We start from the raw sequence: 22591 nt of genomic DNA, 5'->3' as shown, positions 1-22591 counted from the left end.
AGATGAGGTTGCTCAAGTAACAAACAGGGTGATAAATTAAAGCAGAAGCAAAAATCAAAAGAACAAGGGAATCGGCTAACAACTTAAAATATTTGCTTTGTAAACTCTGACATGAATAATTGTCTCTCTTGAGATGTTGCACAAGGAAAGTTTATTTGCAATTGAACTTTTTAGACATAAACAATAATCAAACTGGAATATTTTAGTCGATTACAGACTGGTCCAAACTCTGACATAAACTGTTTGGCTCAACATGGCATGTTTCTGGATTTTGAACTTCTATTCTTTTCTAGAAATTTGAGGCTATTTCTTAAATTGTTTTTTTCTATAAAAAATCATCTTACCTGCCAGTAACATTATCAAGCATGCAGCAAAGAAGTCTGGATATTCAGCCAACCTTGGTGCGTTCATTCTGACTTGGTTGCCAAGAAAACTCTCAATACGTTTGCCACTCAGTTCATCAAATGTAACACTCCAGGCACGTGATGCACCTGCCGTGGAGAATGAGACCTGAAACAGAAGCATTTTTTTCTTTAGATTTTTTTAATTGGTGGCAATTTTTACTTTTGGAAATATCATAAAGAGGACGTTTGGTTTGGACATTCCTTGACATCCTACTCGATTGCATTTCATTGTGTTTTATAAAACCACGTTATAGACATAGAACATAGAACAGGAGAGTGCTGGAACAGGCCCTTGGGCCCATAATGTGCATGCCGACCATGATGCCAAGGTAACCTAATTTCCTCTGTGTGCATGTGACCCTTTTTCATCCATTCCCTAAATATTCATGTGGCTATTTTAAAGCCGCTTCAATGCCACTATCATAACTGCTTCCACCACCCATCCCGTGCAGGACATTCCTGGCACCTAGTAAACTGCATTAAAAAGTTATATGAAACTGCACTTGAATTTGGTGGCCTTGCATCCTGCTTGAAGTGGTATGAAACTGCACTTGAATTTGGTGGCCTTGCACCCTGCTTGAAGTGGTATGAAACTGCACTTGAATTCGGTGGCCTTGCATCCTGCTTGAAGTGGTCGGAAACTGCACTTGAATTTTGTGGCCTTGCACCCTGCTTGAAGTGGTTGGAAACTGCACTTGAATTTAGTTGTCTTGCACCCTGCTTGAAGTGGTATGAAACTGCATTTGAATTCGGTGGCCTTGCAGCCTGCTTGAAGTGGTAGGAAACTGCACTTGAATTTGGTGGCCTTGCACCCTGCTTGAAGTGGTTGGAAACTGCACCTGAATTCACTGGCCTTGCACCCTGCTTGAAGTGGTTGGAAACTGCACCTGAATTCACTGGCCTTGCACCCTGCTTGAAGTGGTCTGAAACTGCACTTGAATTTGGTGGCCTTGCACCCTGCTTGAAGTGGGAAGAAACTGCACTTGAATTTGGTGGCCTTGCACCCTGCTTGAAGTGGTAAGAAACTGCATTTGAATTTGGTGGCCTTGCACCCTGCTTGAAATGGAATTTCAAGGAATAGCCGTGAGCCATTTGCCACCACCCGAACGGGCCCCACTTAGTCCAGTATTTTATATACTTCCGTCAGGCCTCGTCTACTGTTGGATACTAGACACTCCCTGTCTGAATGGTCATTGTGTTGAGTTGTTAACCAGAATTTTCAGTCTTAGCCGGAGAAAAACAATGGGTAGCTGGTTTGATGCCTTCCATTTTACACTCCCAATCAATGTTAAAATTATACAAGAAAAGAGGAACTCCATGTCAGAGAGGTTGTCGTGCCTTAGTAAACAATTTGCTTTGAGTTCAACACCAAGCATCTTCAGAACACCTTTAACGGTAAAATCAGCTCCAAGAATAGGAAAAGGCTCTACAGCCCATTATGGGTTTCAGACCTTTCAGTTTGCCATTTGTTTATTAATCACAGATTACATAATAACACATTCAGATTCAGAATCAGATTCAATCTTTATTGTCATTGTGCAGTGTACAGTACAGAGACAATGAAATGCAGTTAGCATCTCACCCAGAAGAGCGAACATAGAATAACGGAACAGTAAAATATATATATGTGCATACAGTAGCAGTAGTGCAATTTTTCTGGGGGAAGGAGTGTCTGGGGGGTGGGGGGGGGGGGGAGGGGGGTGACTGGCAATCAGTTGTGTAACAGCCGCAGGGAAGAAGCTGTTCCTGAACCTGCTGGTCTGGCAACGGAGAGACCTGTAGCGCCTCCTGGATGGTAGGAGGGTAAACAGTCTGTGGTTGGGGTGCGAGCAGTCCTTGACGATGCTGAGCGCCCTTCGCAGACATTGCTTGCTTTGGACAGACTCAATGGAAGGGAGTGAGGAACCGGTGATGCGTTGGGCAGTTTTCACCACCCTCTGCAGTGCTTTCCGGTCGGAGACAGAGCAGTTGACATACCATACTGTGATACAGTTGGTAAGGATGCTCTCGATGGTGCAGCGGTAGAAGTTCACCAGAATCTGAGGAGACAGATGGACCTTCTTTAGTCTCCTCAGGAAGAAGAGATACTGGTGAGCCTTCTTGACCAGTGTTGGGTCCAAGAGAGGTCATCAGAGATGTTGACCCCCAGAAACCTGAAGCTGGAAACACGTTCCACCTCCGTCCCATTAATATGGATGGGGATGTGCGTGCCGCCCCTAGATCTTCTGTAGTCCACAATGACCTCCTTGGTCTTCTTGGAGTTAAGGGCCAGGTTGTTGTCAGCACACCATGCTGCTAGAAGCTGGACCTCCTCCCTATAGGCCGACTCATTGTTGTTGCTGATGAGGCCAATCACCGTTGTATCATCTGCATACTTAATGATGGTGTTAGTATCATGGACAGGTGTGCAGTCGTAGGTGGAGAGGGAGTAGAGGAGGGGACTCAGCACACAGCCCTGTGGAACGCCGGTGTTCAGGGTGAGGGTTGAAGAGGTGTGGTTGTCTGACCTAACAGACTGGGGTCTGTTAGTTAGAAAGTCCAGTATCCAGTTGCAGAGGGAGGGGTCGATGCCCAGGTCGCTGTGTTTGGTGATCAGTTTAGATGGTATAATGGTGTTGAATGCTGAGCTGTAATTGATGAACAGCATTCTCACGTAGGTGTCTCTGTTGTCGAGGTGGGAGAGGGCGGAGTGAAGTGCCGTTGTGATGGCATCCTCCGTACTCCTGTTCTTGCAGTAGGCAAACCGATAGAGGTCCAGTGTGGGAGGTAGGCAGCCTTTGAGGTGTGCCAGGCCCAGCCTCTAGAAACACTTAGTGATGATGGGAGTAAGTGCACCTGGGAGGCCCCCGCTGGTGGCCAGAGAGGTCGGCAGCAAAGATCCTCCGCTATAGGACCTAGGATTTTGGTCGGCAGTCAGACGGGCCAGCGCAGAGAAACAGCGCTAAACCCAGCTAACTCTGCCTGTCCCGCCAGGTGAGCTTACAACCCTTCCTGGACTTGCGGGAAATATGGTCAGCGTGGAGAAGCAGCGCTGGTGTCCCGTCAGACCAGACAGGGCTGTAGTTAACCCGGCAAGATAGGCAGAGTTGAGCTGCATTAAGCGCTGGATTGAGCCTCCGAAGCCTCGCTCGCGTGTATGTGAGTGTGCACATGCGTGCGTGGCCGCCAAAAAATTGTGTCCACCATCCCCTCCATTTTTTGATAGCGAGTTCCGCTCTTGTTTTGAAGTACTCTGGCTAACAATTGGAAGCAGGAATCCCATCTAATTTTCTTTATCTAAATCCAAAGGTCCAGAGTCCTTGTATCACGACCAAATGGTGATTTGATTCTGATAACATTCAAATTACTCAGCTCAGTCACTCACTGGATAAGCCTACAAAACTATCAAAGAACCTGAAGGAATATTTGTGATAAACATTAGTGTGACTATTTCAACCAATGAAGCATGTCATAAGAAGTTGTTATTTCAGTGTAGGGTAAGTTAGTTAGTTATCAATGCCATTTACCACTGTTGAATGTTAGAAAGGAGATGAGGAATTTCTTTAGTCAGAGAGTGGTAAATGTGTGGATTTCATTGCCACCAAAGGCTGAGAAGTCCAAGTCAATGGCCTCCACATCTATCTTCTATATTACTAAAAGTCTGTTCTTGACCGGTTTTGGCCATCTGTTCGGCGATTTCCGAGACAACGCCACCACCTACGGCCGTCAATTTTGGCCACCTTGCTCAGAACCCCCCTCCGCCGCATGTGTGCCGAGGATTTTTCGCGTCGATTAAAAATGACAGATATATTAATGTTTTTACAAAATTCCCCATTCACTCTGCTGCCCCTGCTGGCGGCAGGGGGGAGGGACTATAAAACCAGGAAGTGGTGTGCCACACAGTCTCTTCAAGATGGAGGAAGGCAGAGGGTCACGTTTCTCTGAGCTGTGAATAACACTGAACACATGTCTACTCAAATGTAAGTGCCCTTAGTAGTTCTAAAGCTTGCAAAAAAATGTCTATTGGTTCTAAGGCTTGCAAAAAAATGTCTATTGTTTCTAAAGCTTGCAAAAATATGTCTATTGGTTCTAAAGCTAGCAAAACGTGTCTCTATTGGTTCTAAAGCTTGCAAAAAGTGTCTCTATTGGTTCTAAAGCTTGCAAAAAATGTCTATTGGTTCTAAAGCTTGCAAAAAAGTGTCTATTGGTTCTAAAGCTTGCAAAAAATGTCTATTGGTTCTAAAGCTTGCAAAAAAAGTGTCTATTGGTTCTAAAGCTTGCAAAAATGTCTCTATTGGTTCTAAAGCTGGCAAAAAATGTCTCTATTGGTTCTAAGCTTGCAAAAATATGTCTATTGGTTCTAAAGCTTGCAAAAAATGTCTCTATTGGTTCTAATGCTCGCAAAAAAATGTCTCTATTGTTTCTAAGCTTGCAAAAATATGTCTATTGGTTCTAAAGCTTACAAAAATATGTCTATTGGTTCTAAAGCTGGCAACAAATATGTCTCTATTGGTTCTAAGCTAGCAAAAAATATGTCTATAGGTTCTAAAGCTTGCAAAAATATGTCTATTGGTTCTAAAGCTTGCAAAAATATGTCTATTGGTTCTAAAGCTGGCAAAAAAATGTCTATTGGTTCTAAGGCTGGCAAAAAAATGTCTATTGGTTCTAAAGCTGGCAAAAAAATGTCTATTGGTTCTAAAGCTGGCAAAAAAATGTCTATTGGTTCTAAAGCTGGCAAAAACATGTATATTGGTTCTAAAGCTGGCAAAAACATGTCTATTGGTTCTAAAGCTGGCAAAAAAGTATATTGGTTCTAAAGCTGGCAAAAAAATGTCTATTGATTCTAAAGCTGGCAAAAAAATGTCTATTGGTTCTAAAGCTGGTAAAAAAATGTCTATTGGTTCTAAAGCTGGCAAAAAAATGTCTATTGGTTCTAAAGCTGGCAAAAGAATGTCTATTGGTTCTAAAGCTGGCAAAAAAATGTCTATTGGTTCTAAAGCTGGCAAAAAAATGTCTATTGGATCTAAAGCTGGCAAAAAAAATGTCTATTGGTTCTAAAGCTGGCAAAAAAATGTCTATTGGTTCTAAAGCTGGCAAAAAAATGTCTATTGGTTCTAAAGCTGGCAAAAAAATGTCTATTGGTTCTAAAGCTGGCAAAAACATGTCTATTGGTTCTAAAGCTGGCAAAAAAATGTCTATTGGTTCTAAAGCTGGCAAAAAAATGTCTATTGGTTCTAAAGCTGTCAAAAAAATGTCCATCGGTTCTAAAGCTGGCAAAAAAATGTCTATTGGTTCTAAAGCTGGCATAAAAATGTCTATTGGTTCTAAAGCTGGCAAAAAAATGTCTATTGGTTCTAAAGCTGGCAAAAAAATGTCTATTGGTTCTAAAGCTGGCAAAAAAATGTCTATTGGTTCTAAGGCTGGCAAAAAAATGTCTATTGGTTCTAAAGCTGGCAAAAAAATGTCTATTGGTTCTAAAGCTGGCAAAAAAATGTCTATTGGTTCTAAAGCTGGCAAAAACATGTATATTGGTTCTAAAGCTGGCAAAAACATGTCTATTGGTTCTAAAGCTGGCAAAAAAATGTCTATTGATTCTAAAGCTGGTAAAAAAATGTCTATTGGTTCTAAAGCTGGCAAAAAAATGTCTATTGGTTCTAAAGCTGGCAAAAAATGTCTATTGGTTCTAAAGCTGGCAAAAAAAATGTCTATTGGTTCTAAAGCTGGCAAAAAAATGTCTATTGGTTCTAAAGCTGGCAAAAAAATGTCTATTGGTTCTAAAGCTGGCAAAAAAATGTCTATTGGTTCTAAAGCTGGCAAAAAAATGTCTATTGGTTCTAAAGCTGGCAAAAAAATGTCTATTGGTTCTAAAGCTTGCAAAAAAAAGTCTATTGGTTCTAAAGCTTGCAAAAAAAAGTCTATTGGTTCTAAAGCTTGCAAAAAAAAGTCTATTGGTTCTAAAGCTTGCAAAAATGTCTATTGGTTCTAAAGCTTGCAGAAAAATGTCTATTAGTACTAAAATGCTTGCAAAAAATGTCTATTGGTTCTAAAGCTTGCAAAAAATGTCTATTGATTCTAAAGCTTGCAAAAAAAAAGACTATTGATTCTAAAGCTTGCAAAATATGTCTATTGGTTCTAAAGCTTGCAAGAAAAATGTTTATTGGTTCTAAAATGGTTCATACTAGCGCTCCAGAAAGCCCCCCCTCTCTCCCACCTCTCCCCCCTCCCCCTGGTTGGCTTGGCTTGGCTTGGGTGTGTCTTGAAATTGAAAGGCACTACTGACTGCAAATGGTGGCATGAAGTTGAAAGGCACTACTTACTGCAAATGGTGGCTTGGGTGTGGCTTGAAGTTGAAAGACACCACTTGCTGCAAATGGTGGCATGAAGTTGAAAGGCACTACTTACTGCAAATGGGGGCTTGGTTGCTTTGGCTTGAAGTTGAAAGGCACTACTTACTGCAAATGGTGGCTTGGGTGTGGCATGGGTGTGGCTTGAAGTTGAAAGGCACTGCTTACTGCAAATGGGGGCTTGGTTGCTTTGGCTTGAAGTTGAAAGGCACTACTTACTGCAAATGGTGGCTTGGGTGTGGCTTGAAGTTGAAAGACACCACTTACTGCAAATGGTGGCATGACGTTGAAAGGCACTACTTACTGCAAATGGTGGATTGGTTGCTTTGGCTTGAAGTTGAAAGGCACTATTACTGCAAATGGTGGCTTGGTTGCTTTGGCTTGAAGTTGAAAGGCACTACTTACTGCAAATGGTGGCTTGGGTGTGGCATGGGTGTGGCTTGAAGTTGAAAGGCACTGCTTACTGCAAATGGGGGCCGTGGGTGCATTGGCTTGAAGTTGAAAGGCACTACTTACTGCAAATTGTGGCTTGAAGTTGAAAGGCACTACTTACTGCAAATGGTGGCATGAAGTTGAAAGGCATTACTTACTGCAAATGGTGGCATGAAGTTGAAAGGCACTACTTACTGCAAATGGTGGCTTGGGAGCTTTGACTTGAAGTTGAAAGGCATTATTACTGCAAATGGTGGCTTGGTTGCTTTGGCTTGAAGTTGAAAGGCACTACTTACTGCAAATGGTGGCTTGGGTGTGGCATGGGTGTGGCTTGAAGTTGAAAGACACCACTTACTGCAAATGGTGGCTTGGTTGCTTTGGCTTGAAGTTGAAAGGCACTACTTACTGCAAATGGTGGCATGGGTGTGGCTTGAAGTTGAAAGACACCACTTACTGCAAATGATGGCTTGGGTGTGGCTTGAAGTTGAAAGACACCACTTACTGCAAATGGTGGTGTCAAGTCTTCTAATGTTTTTGCAGTTTCCCCGCTTGAAAGGGATTTGATTTATCTACCCCGAAATGATGAACTGGATTCACTCAGACCAAACACTTCTTTCCACCTTTTTTATTTTCTCCTTCTTTTATTGTGGCAGATTAGTCCTTAGCAGTTTTTAGGAGTTTTAGTCTTTACCATTTTTGGTCTTTATCAGTTTTGGTCTTTAACAGTTTTGGTCTTTAACAGTTGAAAAACCGGCTGCCAATCGGGTCTGTAGAAAATCAGTCCTGCTTGCCTTTTCTGGCTCTCGCGGCAGTCTTTTCGGACAGTCCTTTTGATTTACTGTTCAAGTTCTCTGCTCGCAAATCTCTTGTCTCTCTTTCACTGGCTTCTGGTGCTCTGTGCCCTTTTGACCCCCGGGCAGAACTCGGCAGGCTGGGGTTCCGCCCATTTTAATCACTGTCTTGTGATTTCAATTGTAGCATTTCTCTGCACCTGTTCTTTCATTTCAGTTTGACTTGACACCTCCCACTCGATCTTCCAATGGAACCACTTGGGAGATCGACGCTTTAAAGTCAAACTTTGAAGTCTAGGTTTGAACTTGGTCTTTATAGGCTACCAGTCGATCTGCTTGGTGCTTGGGAAAGTTGTGCCCCATTGCGCAGCACAAAAAATGTATTTTAGAGCATTTTCTTGTTTTCTTATTGTAATGACTCCTGTCAAAGAGATGGCCTCCCACTTTGGATTGTTTAGAGCTTTGTTCTTGCCAAGAAACCTCTTCGCTGCTCTCCAAATCCATGCAACTGTCTTGATCAGTCGAGTTAGAATGCTGAACCGCTTGACATCAACAAGGTTCTGAATAGCTGACCCTGCAGGTGGTCTCTTTGGGTTTGTTGGTTCCGGTTCTTGGTTCTCTACTTTGGCTCTTGATAGTGCTGCAACAAAAGCTTTCTTCTGTAACTTGTTGATGTTCTCTCTGGCAGTGGCAGCCAGTTCTTTAGCTGATTTTATTGGCCACTCATTCACAGGCAATACCAGGAACTTCGGTCCATTTTGCCACTCCGAATACTGATCAAGGTCTTGAGGGCTGGCACCTCTGGTGATTACATCAGCGGTGTTTTGTGGGCCAGGAATCCACCGCCAGTCCTGAATGTTGGTGCTTGTTTGAATCTCTCCAATCCGATTGGCGAAGAATGTCTGAAATCCGTAGCTTTCTCGCTGTATTGCACCAAGGATTGTTTGGCTATCCACAAGATGATACCACTTCTCCACTTGAATTTGACTGTGTAGCTCAAAATACTTCTTTAAGCGTGAGGCGAACACTGCTCCGCACATCTCTGCTTTAACAGCGTCTCCTCTGTGGTCCAAGGGAGTTAACTTGGCCTTGGATTCCACAAGTCTGACAATTGGGCCATGGTCTGAATCCCATCTCAGGTACATCACTGCCCCGTAGGTGTGCTCACTTCCGTCAGAAAAGGTGATTCCCAAGGGTTCAGTTGCGGAGCAAGAGGGAGTCAGTGCCCTGACGAACTTGACTTTTCCAAGTTGTACGTACTCTTCAAAGAGCTTAATTGCATCCTCCCTGAGTCCATCTGAGAGTGCCATGTCCCATGTGTCTCTGACCGAACAGCTTCCCTCTTTTGCTTCTTGGAAAGCTCTGCGTACCAGAATTGCTCCCTTTTGCTTAACAGGAGCCACTATGCCGATGGGGTCATATAGCCCTGCTACCTGGCTGAGAAGCTCTCTTCTTGTTAGGGGATTTGGCGTCTGAGTTTTGATTTGCTCTTGTAGAAGGCTTTGACCAAGCCGCATCTTTTTCTTTCTCTTGGAGAAATTGATTCCCACCATAACGTGGAGCATGTCCTCTTCAACAATGTAGCCCAGACCAAGTGCCTTGTTATCATCATCATGCATTTGGTTTGGTAGGATCATGCTTTTTGTTTTGCTTTTCTTTAAAGCATCATTGTCCTCCTTCCTCCCACTTTGACCAGACAGAACCCAAGGCTTGAGCTCAAACCCACCAGCTTTTAGGATTTGTTCCACATTTGCTGTGATGATTCTCAACTGGTCGAGGCTGTTGTGAGATGTGAGGATGTCGTCAACATAGCTGTCTTTCTGGAGTACTTGCTGCTCATCCTTGAGGTGGGTAAAAGAAGGAAGATTAGCAGTCTCACGCATTGCCAACTGTGCAATGCACCCCGCAGGTTTGTCTCCGATGTTCACTCTTGTGATAGCATACTCTCCCAGCTCCTCGTCCTCGGAATCTCGCCAGAGGAATCTGTGTAAGTGTACTTCACGGTCCTCCAACCAGACTGAGTTATACATCTTCTTTATATCTCCCAGAGCAGCATAGATTCCGCCTCTGAATCTGAGGAGGACGGCGCGAATTTGGTTGAGGACGTCTGGACCTTTCATCAGCAAATCATTTAAGCTGACACCATTGCACTTTTGGCTGCTGTTCCACACTAGTCTCACTGGGGTTGTGACAGAGTGGGGGTTTGGAGCAATAAGGTGACTCACATACCACACTGGTCCCTTCCAGTTTGCAATCATGTCTTCGGACAATTTGATTGCAGCCTTTCGGTCCACCATGTCGTGCACCTGAGCTGTGTAGGCACTTTTCCATTCAGGTTCTCTGGATAGCTGCCTCTCCGTCCTGAGAAATGTGGCTTCCACTGTACTTTTATTATTTGGTAGAGAAGCTGGGTCTTCCAACCAAGGATAGCTAGCATGCCAATGTGGGTCTTTACTGTGACGGTCTCCTGTTACGTAGGTGAGGCCTTCCCTTACCACTTCGAGCTCTCTCTCTTCAGCAAGAGTCATTTCTTTTCCGCCTGGCTGGCAGTTTCCACAGCGGCAACCCCCGCACTTTGGCTCACATGCTGCTCCAATGCTATCCCACTTCCACCAATCCAAGAAGTCCCGATTGGCGGTTGATGTACGTGACTTCTGGACTTTGACGGCGACCTGTCCGTTTGGTGAAAGTTCCTCAGGGACCGGGGCAGTGAGCTCCTCATACCTTAAAGCAGCTGCTCTCATTGATCTTGCGAAGTGTGTTTTGGACATGTGGGCTGACCTAGTAAGCTTCTCAAATAGCTCAGGATGACAACCTCCAACAGTCTTTCCCAGTGGTCCATCCCACAGAATGAGATCTCCAACAGTTCTAATCCTCTGAGGCGCTAGCTGACCTTCTCTATGGCTTATGAGCAAATGTATCTCTTTTGGTCTCACAAGTTCCTCAAGTGGGACGTCTGGAAAGAACTTTTGCAGCTGCTGTGGTGTCACATGTTTGTGAACATCTGCAATGCTGTCCAATCCATAACAAACTAACTGGTGCGACTTGAGTGTGCCCTTGGGAGTCTTCACTCGGATCTTTAGAAGGTAGCGCCTCGTCTCTACGTGGACCTTCATCCCTCCAACTCCATGGACGATAAGCGTGATGTCTTCACTCCTAAGGTTCAGTCTACTCGCAGCCTTGTGAGTTATGTAGTTGGTATCTGAAGCCAAGTCAATTAATGTCCCAACCTTTTGTCCAGCATTTGCTACGACCTCCAGAAGCATCAAAATCACTGGATGCTCTTGCAGTCCACCTTCCTTTAGGAGGCTTGGCTGATGCTTTGCAGTGTTGAAGGCTCTTGATGCAGTGTTGGAGAACACATCTCGGCATTGTTTTGCCAACTCTGGTGGAAGTTTGCTGAAAAACTCCTCTTGGTCCACTGTATATTTCTTCTTGCCTTTATCTTCCTCTGGACCAAATTTACTCCTTCTCTGATCCACACTGCTTTTCCTCATCTCATAATTGGGGCACAGATAAAAATGATGCTCAGGAGTTTGTTCATCCTTGCAGATTTGATTTTTACACAGATATGCAGGTTTGCAGTATGAACCATCATCATGAACTTCAAGACACTTTTTGCATGCTCCCAATTTCTTTACTGCAGCTCTTTTCTCTGTCAGCTTTAGCCCTCGAAACTGCTTGCAGAAGTACAGCTTCCTTTTATGCTTTATGTCACCACAGACTACACAACTTGTGTGGTCATTTTCTGACTTGGTAGACTTGGTTCTGGCATGTCTTGGTTCAGTCCGAGTTTCCTTTCTACTCGGCTCCTCGTCCCTCAGTTGCTCGAGCTGTTCGTATATGCTCTCCTGCTCTTTGAGAAATGACAAGAGACTGTCAAACCGTTTCTCTGGTGCCACAGCATTCCTCTTGTCAGCTACATAAACCAGCCATTCCTTCTTAAGGGTTTCTGGAAGCTTGGTTTCAATTGATTTTGTCATCAGTGGATTTTTAATAGCGCCTGTGTCTCCGAGATCGCTCAAGTCATTAAGCGCCTTTTCCACAGCTTGAATTAATTCCACTATTTTACGTGGCTGATGTCCTCTGACAGGTGGGATTCCCTGAAGCTCCTCCACTATCTCAATAGCAATAGCTGTTTGATTTCCAAACCGGTTCTCTAGGACACGAAAGATATCATCTGCAGTGTTATAACTTGTGAGGCGGAGGTCTCTTGTAATTTTGTCCTCCAGACTGTCCAGCAATTGAACCTTCTTCACCTCATTTGATCCAGTGGGTTCACCTTGCTTTTGCAGTGCTTCCCAATCCTTCCTCCATCTATAAAAGTCACGCTTGTTTCCAGTAAACTTAGGAAGGGCCGTGGGTCTCAGTCTGATGGCTGGTGAAGGATAATTGAAAGCATTCGCCGCTTGTGCTAATCCTTCAGCGTTCTTCTTTATTCTTACTTGTATGAAGTCAGCCTTCCTGGAAACCTGCTTGGGGACGAGAAGCTCGAGTGTTCTTTGGTGTTTCTGGAAGCTCTCTTGCTCATCCAGAGGGACCCAACGTTTCCACCGACTGTACGTCTCCTTTGCAGTCTCTACCAGTTTCTGCAGGTGGTTAAGCATGAATTCATATGCTTCTTGGTTGCTATTTGATGGTGCGGTGGCAGCAGCAAGTTCACATGCACCATCTGCTGTCTGTAGTGAGGTGGATAATTCAAGATTTCCAAAGTTTGCCCATAGAGTGTCCTGGATGAGCCCTTTGACCTCTTTTAGTTTTGACTCACACTCATTTGCAGTCTTTGCCAGGTCGGCATTTTGCTGTTCAGTTAACACAGTTTCTTCATCTGCGTCCAGCTCCGCCTCCAGCTCTGCAATGAGTCCAGCCTCCACATCGTCATTGGCTTCCATGACTTTTTCGGCCTCCTGCATGAGTTTGTTGAAATTGTTCCTGAGCTCCTCTTCAGACATTTCTTCATGGTTTCTAATGATGCTGTTAACAAGACGAGAGAATGCCCGTTTTGCTGTTGTCCTCTTCAGCTTGAGCTGCTCAGCTGACTTTCCAGCAACTTCATCAGCCATGTTTTATCTTGACTTAACTGTCTCTTTTCCAGGTTTCCAGATCTCCTGGCCCCGCCCGGTTTTTCACTGGAGTCTCCTGGTCACAGCGGTTTTTCACTGTCAAGTCTTCTAATGTTTTTGCAGTTTCCCCGCTTGAAAGGGATTTGATTTATCTACCCCGAAATGATGAACTGGATTCACTCAGACCAAACACTTCTTTCCACCTTTTTTATTTTCTCCTTCTTTTATTTTGGCAGATTAGTCCTTAGCAGTTTTAGTCTTTACCATTTTTGGTCTTTATCAGTTTTGGTCTTTAACAGTTTTGGTCTTTAACAGTTGAAAAACCGGCTGCCAATCGGGTCTGTAGAAAATCAGTCCTGCTTGCCTTTTCTGGCTCTCGCGGCAGTCTTTTCGGACAGTCCTTTTGATTTACTGTTCAAGTTCTCTGCTCGTAAGGCTCTTGTCTCTCCGTCACTGGCTTCTGGTGCTCTGTGCCCTTTTGACCCCCGGGCAGAACTCGGCAGGCTGGGGTTCCGCCCACTTTAATCACTGTCTTGTGATTTCAATTGTAGCATTTCTCTGCACCTGTTCTTTCATTTCAGTTTGACTTGACAGGTGGCATGAAGTTGAAAGGCACTACTTTCTGCAAATGGAGGCTTGGGAGCTTTGGCTTGAAGTTGAAAGGCACTATTACTGCAGATGGTGGCTTGGGTGCAATGGCTTGAAGTTAAAATGCATAACTTACTGCAAATGGGGGCGTGGGTGCATTGGCTTGAAGTTGAAAGGCACTACTTACTGCAAATTGTGGCTTGAAGTTGAAAGGCACTACTTACTGCAAATGGTGGCTTGGGTGCTTTGGCTTTAAGTTGAAAGGCAGTACTTACTGCAAATGGTGGCATGAAATTGAAAGGCATTACTTACTGCAAATTGTAGCTTGGGTGCTTTGGCATTAAGTTGAAAGGCACTACTTACTGCAAATGGTGGCATGAAGTTGAAAGGCACTACTTACTGCAAATTGTAGCTTGGGTGCTTTGGCATTAAGTTGAAAGGCACTACTTACTGTAAATGGTGGCTTGGGAGCATTGGCTTGAAGTTGAAGCATTACTTACTGCAAATGGTGGCATGAGGTTGACAGGCACTACTTACTGCAAATGGTGGCTTGGGTGCATTGGCTTGAAGTTGAAATGCACTATTTACTGCTAATGGTAGCATGAAGTTGAAAGGCACTATTACTGCAAATGGTGGCTTGGTTGCTTTGGCTTGAAGTTGAAAGGCACTACTTACTGCAAATTGTGGCTTGGGAGCTTTGACTTGAAGTTGAAAGGCACGTCTTACTGCTAATGGTGGCTTGGGTGTGGCTTGGGTGTGGCTTGGGTGTGTTTTGAAGTTGAATGCCACTACTTACTGCAAATGGTAGCTTGGATGCATTGGCTTGAAGTTGAAAGGCACCACTTACTGCAAATGGTGGCATGAAGTTGAAATGCACTACTTACTGCAAATGGTGGCATGAAGTTGAAATGCACTACTTACTGCAAATGGTGGCTTGGGTGCTTTGGCTTGAAGTTAAAAGGCACTACTGTAAATGCACTTCCTGTTTGCACTGTATATTGATTTTAGATAAAACGCTACCACTTACGGCTGTGATTTTTGGCCATCTTACTCAGTCCCCCTCCACTGAGCAGGTGCAGAGAATTCTTCCCATCAATGAAAAATAAAAGTGTTATTAGTTCTTTCAAAAATGTTGAGAATCTCTCTCCTGTCAATCACTCCATGAAAGCCACACCTTTTCCGGTGGGGGGGGGGGGGGGGGGGGTTATAAAACCCGGAAATGTGGGTGTGGCTCAGTCTCTGTAAGATGGAGGAGGGAGAGGTCACGACTCGCTGTCTTTAGTGGCTTTGCACCCTACTTCAAATGGTATGAAACTGCACTTGAATCTGGTGGCCTTGCACCCTGCTAGAAGTGGTAAGAAACTGCACTTGAATTTGATGGCCTTATACCCTGCTTGAAATAGAATTTCAAGGATTAGCCGTGAGTCAACTACCAGCCCACCAGCCGTGAGTGAGTGAGTTGCCAGCACAACAGGCTTGATTGACTGACGCCAGCCCAAGAATCCATTTGGCGCACAATTTGCATACTAGCCCTCTGGAAACCAGTCCCTTCAGCCCACAACACCCATACTAGCGCTCCAGAAAGCCCCCCCCCCCCCCCCCCCAACTGGCCACCAATATTAGAATTGGTGGAGAGGTGGAATATTGCGTTGGATGACCAGCCCTCCTGTGTGATGCTGGGACCCAACGGGTCCCACTTTGTCTAGTATTATATATATTTAAGGCAGAGATTGATAGATTCTCGATTAGTAAGGTTGTCAGGGGTTATGGGGAGAAGGCAGGAGAATGGGGTTAAGAGGGAAATATAGATCAGCCATGATTGAATGGCGAAGTAGACTTGATGAGCCAAATGGCCCAATTCTGCTCCTAGCGAACTTATGAACATATGAACTCTGGTGAAACCGACCTACTACAAACCCACTGACTCCCATGGCTATCTGGACTACACTTCTTCCCAACCTGCTTCCTGTAAAGACTACTACCAATTCCTCCGTCTACGCCGCATCTGCACCCAGGATGAGGTGTTTCAAACCAGGGTATCAGAGATGTCCTCATTCTTTAGGGAACGGGGGTTCCCCTCTTCAACTATAGATGAGGCTCTCACCAGGGTCTCCTCTATATCCCGTAGCTCCTCTCTCACTCCTCCTTGTCCTCACCTTCCACCCCACCAGCCATCAGATTCAACAGATAATCCTCGGACATTTTCGCCACCTCCAACGGGATCCCACCACCGGACACATCTTCCCATCTCCTCCCCTTTTGGCTTTCCGCAGAGACCGCTCCCTCCGTAACTCTCTGGTCAATTTGTTGTTAAAACACAAATTACTTGTGCTATGACACCATGATAAACACTCAACCAAGAAAGCCAAGCCCAAAACCAAAGTAGTATCTAAACTACCTATACACACTTATGCTATAGGACAATAACTAACTTTATATTCAGTAATAAGCTATCTATGTTAATAAACACACAAGCTAAATGTTTAACCAAGAAACCCAATCCCGATGCCACATAAGAATCTAAAATTCCTTTACACGGCTAAACCATGGGACAACAAAAACTAAGCCAGTGTATCATTGGGATTGTGAACACCTCCCTTCACAGGTGTTTCCTTGAGTTAGGCCCACAACGCCTCGCTACCTGCTCTCACCACCTATGCTACCAGCATACACTACTAGGCAGCTAACCTGAACGTTGGGACAGGCATAAGAGCTGAATGGCCTCAGCTGCTTCCACTTCTTACATTCTATCTTTTCACTTGTACCTAACTTTGTACCTAAGCTGCATAATGATGCCATATTTCATAACATTATTCCCTGGTGAGCTGCTATTGGGTAAAAAACTCAAACATGATTTACTTCTTCAGCCAAGTCTTGAAAAGAGCGTGGAAGAGAAACCTATAACAAAATGATAGAGTCTGTTTGTTGTCACCCACCTGGCGAAGTTAACGTCCAGAAATTGGACATTGGATTGAAAGTAGCAGTGCAAAGTGACGTTGTGTGAAAATAGGAGACTGGATTCTCGTGACATGTGCAAGCAAAGAGAACTGTATATCACAGGTACATTCTGCAAGTTGCCCAGTCTCGTGCCCAGAGTAGGAGAATCGAGGACCAGAGGACATAGGTTTAAGGTGAAGGGGAAAAGATTTAATAGGAATCTGAGAAGGAACTTTTTCACACAAAGGGTGGTGGGTGTATGGAACAAGCTGCCAGAGGAGGTAGTTGAGGCTGGGATTATCCCAATGTTTAAGAAGCAGTTAGACAGGTACATGGATAGGACAGGTTAGGAGGGATATGGACCAAGGGCAGGCAGGTGGGACAAGTGTAGCTGGGTCATGTTGGCCGGTGTGGGCAAGTTGGGCCGAAGGGCCTGTTTCCACATTGTATGACACAATGACTCCGAGTTCATCTTGTAGAAGCTGTTAAAGAAACAGCACGAGATTCTACTGGATTGAGCCAAGAGATGACGCCTTCCACAGATCAAGAAGCAGATACTATGCCAATTTCGCAATGGAGCTTGGGAAACATTTGTGAGGGGTAAATCTGTACAATAACTAGAATAAAGTCACACAGGAGGCTTGGTCCCCCAACTTAATATTCCACCACTCACCCATAGCCCCCAACTACCCAGGCACAACTCATTTACCCTCATCCCTAGCACCCTCTCCCCCTCCTCCACCTTCCCTCTTCTTTCCCCTCTCCTCCCCCCCTCCCCCAATCCCTCCCTCACCTCTCCCTCCCTCTCCTTTCCCCTACCCTCAGTCACTCCCTCCCTCCCCCCATAATTCCTCTCTCCTCCCTACCCCCTTCCTATCCCCCTCTCCCCAACCTCCCCCACTCCTCACCTCACCCTATCCCCCCCCACTATCCCTCCTCACCGCCTCACTACCCTCCTCTCCCTCTACTCCCCACTCCCTACCTCCCTCACTCCCCCCTCCTCTCCCTCTATTCACCTTCCTCCCCCACTCTCCCTCCTCACCTCCTCCCTCTTCTTTTCCCTCTCCTCCTACCCTCCCCCAATCCCTCCCTCGACTCTCCTTTCCCCTACCCTGGGACGACAGATGGCACAATGGGCTAAGTGTTCGGCTGGCAACCGGAAGGTAGCCGGTTCGAATCCCGCTTGGAGTGCATCCTGTCGTTGTGTCCTTGGGCAAGACACTTCACCCACCTTTGCCTGTGTATGAATGTGTGTGAGTGATTGGTGGTGGTCGGAGGGGCCGTAGGCGTAGTTTGGCAGCCACGCTTCCGTCAGTCTGCCCCGGGGCAGCTGTGGCTACAGAAGTAGCTTACCACCACCGAGTGTGACTGAGGAGTGAATGAATAATGCGATGTAAAGCGCCTTGAGTATTAGAAAGGCGCTATATAAATCCCATCCATTATTATTATTACCCTGTCCCTCCTTCCATAACTCCCCTCCCCTCCTCTCCCTCTATCCCCTTTCCCCCCCACTCTCCCTCCCCAGAATCTCGAGGTTGCCGCTCCTCTCCCATCTTGCGTGCCCCGGAGGAGCATCAGCCGTCGGCGCCATGAGAGCCAGGCCTCGGATCGGCCCGGAAGCACCAGCAGCTACGGCTGTGCTGGCATGTGGGCGGGAGTGGAGTGTGGGGGGAGAGCTCGGGGAAATGTTGGGGGAAGAGCCATGGGGGAGAGGGGGGTATCACAGGGGAGGGGGGCAGGAGCCAGCGAGGGGCACCAGAGGGGAAGGGGCTGGAGCTGCGGGGCGTTGCATTGGCAGTGCATTTGGGACTCACAGCGAACGCTGAATGCTCTCCTCCGCCGGGATCAGATTGTCCACTTTCCATTTTGCGACATCCGGCTCCATGGTTGGTCCGCACCGAGCCACTTCCGGTCCCTCCGAAAATTGTGTCCGGATGGAGACCTCTGCCGGCCACCAACAGCATACCTCAGCTCCAGAAAAGACGCAATGGCACAGGAAGGGGCGGACCGGAAGTGGCGGCGCTGCCCTAGCAGCTGCGGCTCGCCTGCAGTCTGTTCGTCTTTTCTTTTTTTGTCCTGTTGTCACAGTTTATTTTGGTTTATTTTAGTGTGTATGTGTGGGGGGTGGGAGAAACTTGTTCTAGTCTCTTCCTTCGGGGGGGATGCGACCTTTTCTTGTCGTATCCCCCGTCTCCGTCTGCGCTGAGGCCTAACGGCGGAGCTGGCGGCCTCCAACTGGGACCGACCTCGAGGCTCCGGAGGCAGAACCAGCCAGGACTTACCAGCGCGAGGCTGGCCGACTTCGGGGCTGTGCCAGCGTTGCGGCGGCGGCGACGACCCGACTTCGGAGCCTCGGGGTCTCGGCCGTAGGGCCCAGTGGACGGCATCGTCGGGAGCTCGCAGGTCACAGGTTGGTGACCTGTTTTTCTTCAAATTTTTATTATTCAGGTATTTTACTTCTGCTGAAGACAACAAATGAGATCTCATGTGAACTGAAAGATATCAATGCCATTTAGTACCACACAGGGGTGGAATTCTAAATTATATTTTTGTCTCCAATATGGGGTTAAAATACAAAACCTTCCCACTCAGTCATGGGACCGCTGCTACACTGACACACGCGTTCTTTACTGGATCAGTGTCCACAAAGATGGTGAAAGAATGTGGAAAGATTGGAACCTTTGGTCCTTCCCACCCCCTCTTGTGCAAGTGCCAACTGTGTGCCATGGATGTCAGGTCCCATGTGACTTCCTCTCAAATAACAAGCAGTCACCTGTCCCAGGCAAAAGTTTCACATGACAAACTTTTGTTGGGATCAAACATGTATTCTTTCTGCCTGGAGCCACCAGCCAGCAATCAAAAATTGGATAAGTATTGCCTTCTCTTGCCTAATGAAGTCAGTTCAATGTCATAACTCTTATTTTGAGTGGGGTGAATTCACTCATGACACACCATGTTTTGCTCTAGAGCCCTTCACAGTCCAACAACATTTCACATGAATCCAAAATCTCCCGACTCATTTCCCACTAGGTCTGATCAATTTCTTGGCCTTATTTGATTTTGGCTCTTAGTGCATTTCACATTTTGCAATGTTGCAATATATTTCATCTTTAGCTAAGCTGACAGAGCTTTCATTGTTTGTTAAACGATGTTAATCATTATCTCCTACTGTTTATTGCATTCATAATTCAGATTCTTGTCCTTTGTTATCCTATGAATTAAAGGGTCACCAGCTGGCCAACCAATAAAATTTGATTTGCACTGTTTGTAAAGAAACAGAGGAATTCTGACTCTCTCTCTCTCTCTCTCCCTGATCAGAAGAGAACTGGGCTGGGACATAGAACTCACCCTGATGAAGGTACGTGCCTTTAGAGCTGCACAAGCCTAATGTAATTCCATGGATTGACAAAGTATCTGGAGAGCACTCTTGTGAGTATTTATTCCTGTTTTGGTTAGGGATTTATCATTGGTCTTTGTTTTTCTACATGTTCTGGTGGGGAACAAAGATTGACATGTACTGTGAGGACACGATTGGGAGTTGAAGGCCAAAATGTCTGATTTAGATGTTTTAGCCATTACAATGATCTTCACTTTCCCTTCCGCGTGTTTATATATAGCTCAAAGTCGCGTAAACTGTGGATTTTTACCTACCAAGTCTGAATTAAGAATGGAGTGAGTGAGTGAGTCAATCCAGTCACTAGATCTTTTATGCTAACTCCAACTAATAGTTGGAAGATAGGAAGTACTTCAGAAGGGTATGGAGGCACTGAATCTCTGAGCTTTCCTTTCCTCAAAGCTTAGGATCCAGGCTATTGTTGGGGTCATGCCTCAGCACAATTGTCTTCCCATTGAGTTGAGGGTTTATTTCTTTATTTAGAGGGTTGCATATTTTGGAATTCACTGCCTGCTCTAAGCTAACAATATTTCAAAGATGTTTCCTCAATTACGGCCTAATAATGGCGAAAAAATTATACTTAAATTTTGGAAACAGACAACAGTCCCCTACAGTGAAGATGTGAATTACAGATATGTCCGAGGACACTACACTTGGGCTTGTCTTGGCGGATAAAACCAGATCACTTTCTTAAGACATGGATACCCTTTACTGAATTTTTACAACAACAGAATGGTAAAACACAAATTTAAATTTAAATCCGATGCTATGATGGGTGGGGGGGAAGGTATATCTCCATCTTTTCTTTTCTTATTTCCTTTTCTTTCTTCTGCACTGCTTTGGTAGCTTAGGGGTCTTTTTCCTGCTCTTTTCTATTTTATCTCTTCATTCTTCTTTTCCTTTTTTTAATCTTTAAATAAAAATTTAGGTTATAAGGTTAAAAATGAAGCTGTGCAATAATTGTATAATTGTTATGCCAATCGTCTTATCCTTGTACAATTTCTTCTAATAAATATAAAATGTTTAAACTAAATAAATAAAATGATTTCAGTCAATTCGGCACACATCCAATCATTGTCTTCAGTAGGTGGACTTTCACCGCTGAATTGATATCACGTAGACCCCATTGTCATGCCTTATGGCTTTCGACTGAGATTTTCCTAGCTATAACTTAGTTTAGTTTAGATATACAGCACGGACACAGGCCATTTAGCCCACTGGGTCCACGCTGACCAGCGATCCCCGCATATTACCACTATCCTATATTACACTAAGGGGGGATCTTATAGAAACTTACAAAATTCTTAAGAGGTTGGACAGGCTAGATGCAGGAAGATTGTTCCCGATGTTGGGGAAGTCCAGAACAAGGGGGTCACAGTTTAAGGATAAGGGGGAAATCTTTTAGGACCGAGATGAGAAAACCATTTTTCACACAGAGAGTGGCGAACTCTGGAATTCTCTGCCACAGAAGATAGTTGAGGTCAATTCATTGGCTATATTTAAGAGGGAGTTAGATGTGCCCCTTGTGGCTAAATGGAACAGGGGATATGGAGAGAAGGCAGGTACAGGATACTGAGTTGGATGATCAGCCATGATCATATTGAATGGCGGTGCAGGCTCGAAGGGCCGAATGGCCTACTCCTGCACCTAATTTCTATGTTTCTATGTTTCTATCCTACATTTTACCATTGCAAGTGATTATCCTTCAAAAGCACTATCATAAATTTTACATTTATACCAAGCCAATTAACCAACAAACCTGTAGGTCTTTGGAGTGTGGGAGGAAACCAAAGATCTCGGAGAAAACCCACAGGTCACGGGGAGAATGTACAAACTCCGTACAGACAGCACCCGTAGTCGGGATCGAAGCCGGGCCTCTGGCGCTGCAAGCGCTGTAAGGCAGCAACTCTACTTGCGCCACTGTGGCTGCCCTAGTTTAAACTAAACTAAATTAAACTTCTTAATTAACCATGTTCAAGAAGGAACTGCAGATGCTGGAAAATCGAAGGTAGACAAAAGTGCTGGAGAAACTCAGCGGGTGCGGCAGCATCTATGGAGTGAAGGAAATAGGCAACGTTTCAGGTCAAAACCCTTCTTCAGACTGATGGCAAATGAACCAAATGGCAGACAGCTAACTTTGTATTGATCTTAGTATTTGTTTATTACTGGCATGGATAATAAGATACAGTGAAAACTTTGTTCTCTTTGTTTCAAGAAAATCGTCACATATGTGAGTACACCAGGCAGTACAAAAGAGAAAATTAACAGAGTACAGAATAGACTGCTACAGCTATAGTGAAAGTGCAGATTTTTAAAAATGCAAGGGATACAACGAGGTTGATTTGAAGATCAGGAATTCATCTACAACGTTTGTCTAGAACTTCATTGACACCTGCAGATGCACGTGGAGTGATCTTTCTGCTTGAAAACGTTTGCGTCTGAAGCCCAAGATGTCAGGCAGTGCCTGGCACAAGGAGTAGGCCTTCTTTTGTGTGCTCTTCAATGCAGAACATAAACAGGAAAATAGATGTGTCCTTTGTAGGGTCTGGATGTGGAAATCTGCAAAAGAAGCCTGTGGTGGAGGGGAGGGTGGAGTATTGGATGGCTGGGTCAGCTGAGAGTTCAATGTCAGTGAGCAGGGTCAGGGGTTAGGTAGTGA

At 45.1% G+C, this 22591-nt stretch overlaps 1 protein-coding gene across 2 annotated transcripts in view; it reads left to right on the top strand.

Annotated features, from left to right (window-relative positions):
* The window catches only part of fgf1 (fibroblast growth factor 1), a 110605-nt gene that overhangs the window by 29142 nt on the left and 58872 nt on the right, over positions 1–22591 (top strand). Inside the window, exon 1 of one of the 2 annotated variants that reach the window (XM_033029901.1) lies at positions 19904–19967. The exons of the other annotated variant lie outside the window; for it this stretch is intronic. The gene's annotated coding sequence lies outside the window, so the exon portion shown is untranslated. Of the gene's footprint in view, positions 1–19903; positions 19968–22591 lie in introns of those variants that run through there. 2 annotated transcript variants of the gene reach the window in all.

Source organism: Amblyraja radiata, chromosome 11 (genome assembly GCF_010909765.2).
Source record: "Amblyraja radiata isolate CabotCenter1 chromosome 11, sAmbRad1.1.pri, whole genome shotgun sequence".
Classification (NCBI taxonomy): Eukaryota; Metazoa; Chordata; class Chondrichthyes; order Rajiformes; family Rajidae; genus Amblyraja; species Amblyraja radiata.
This window is presented reverse-complemented; position numbering and strand designations above follow the sequence as displayed.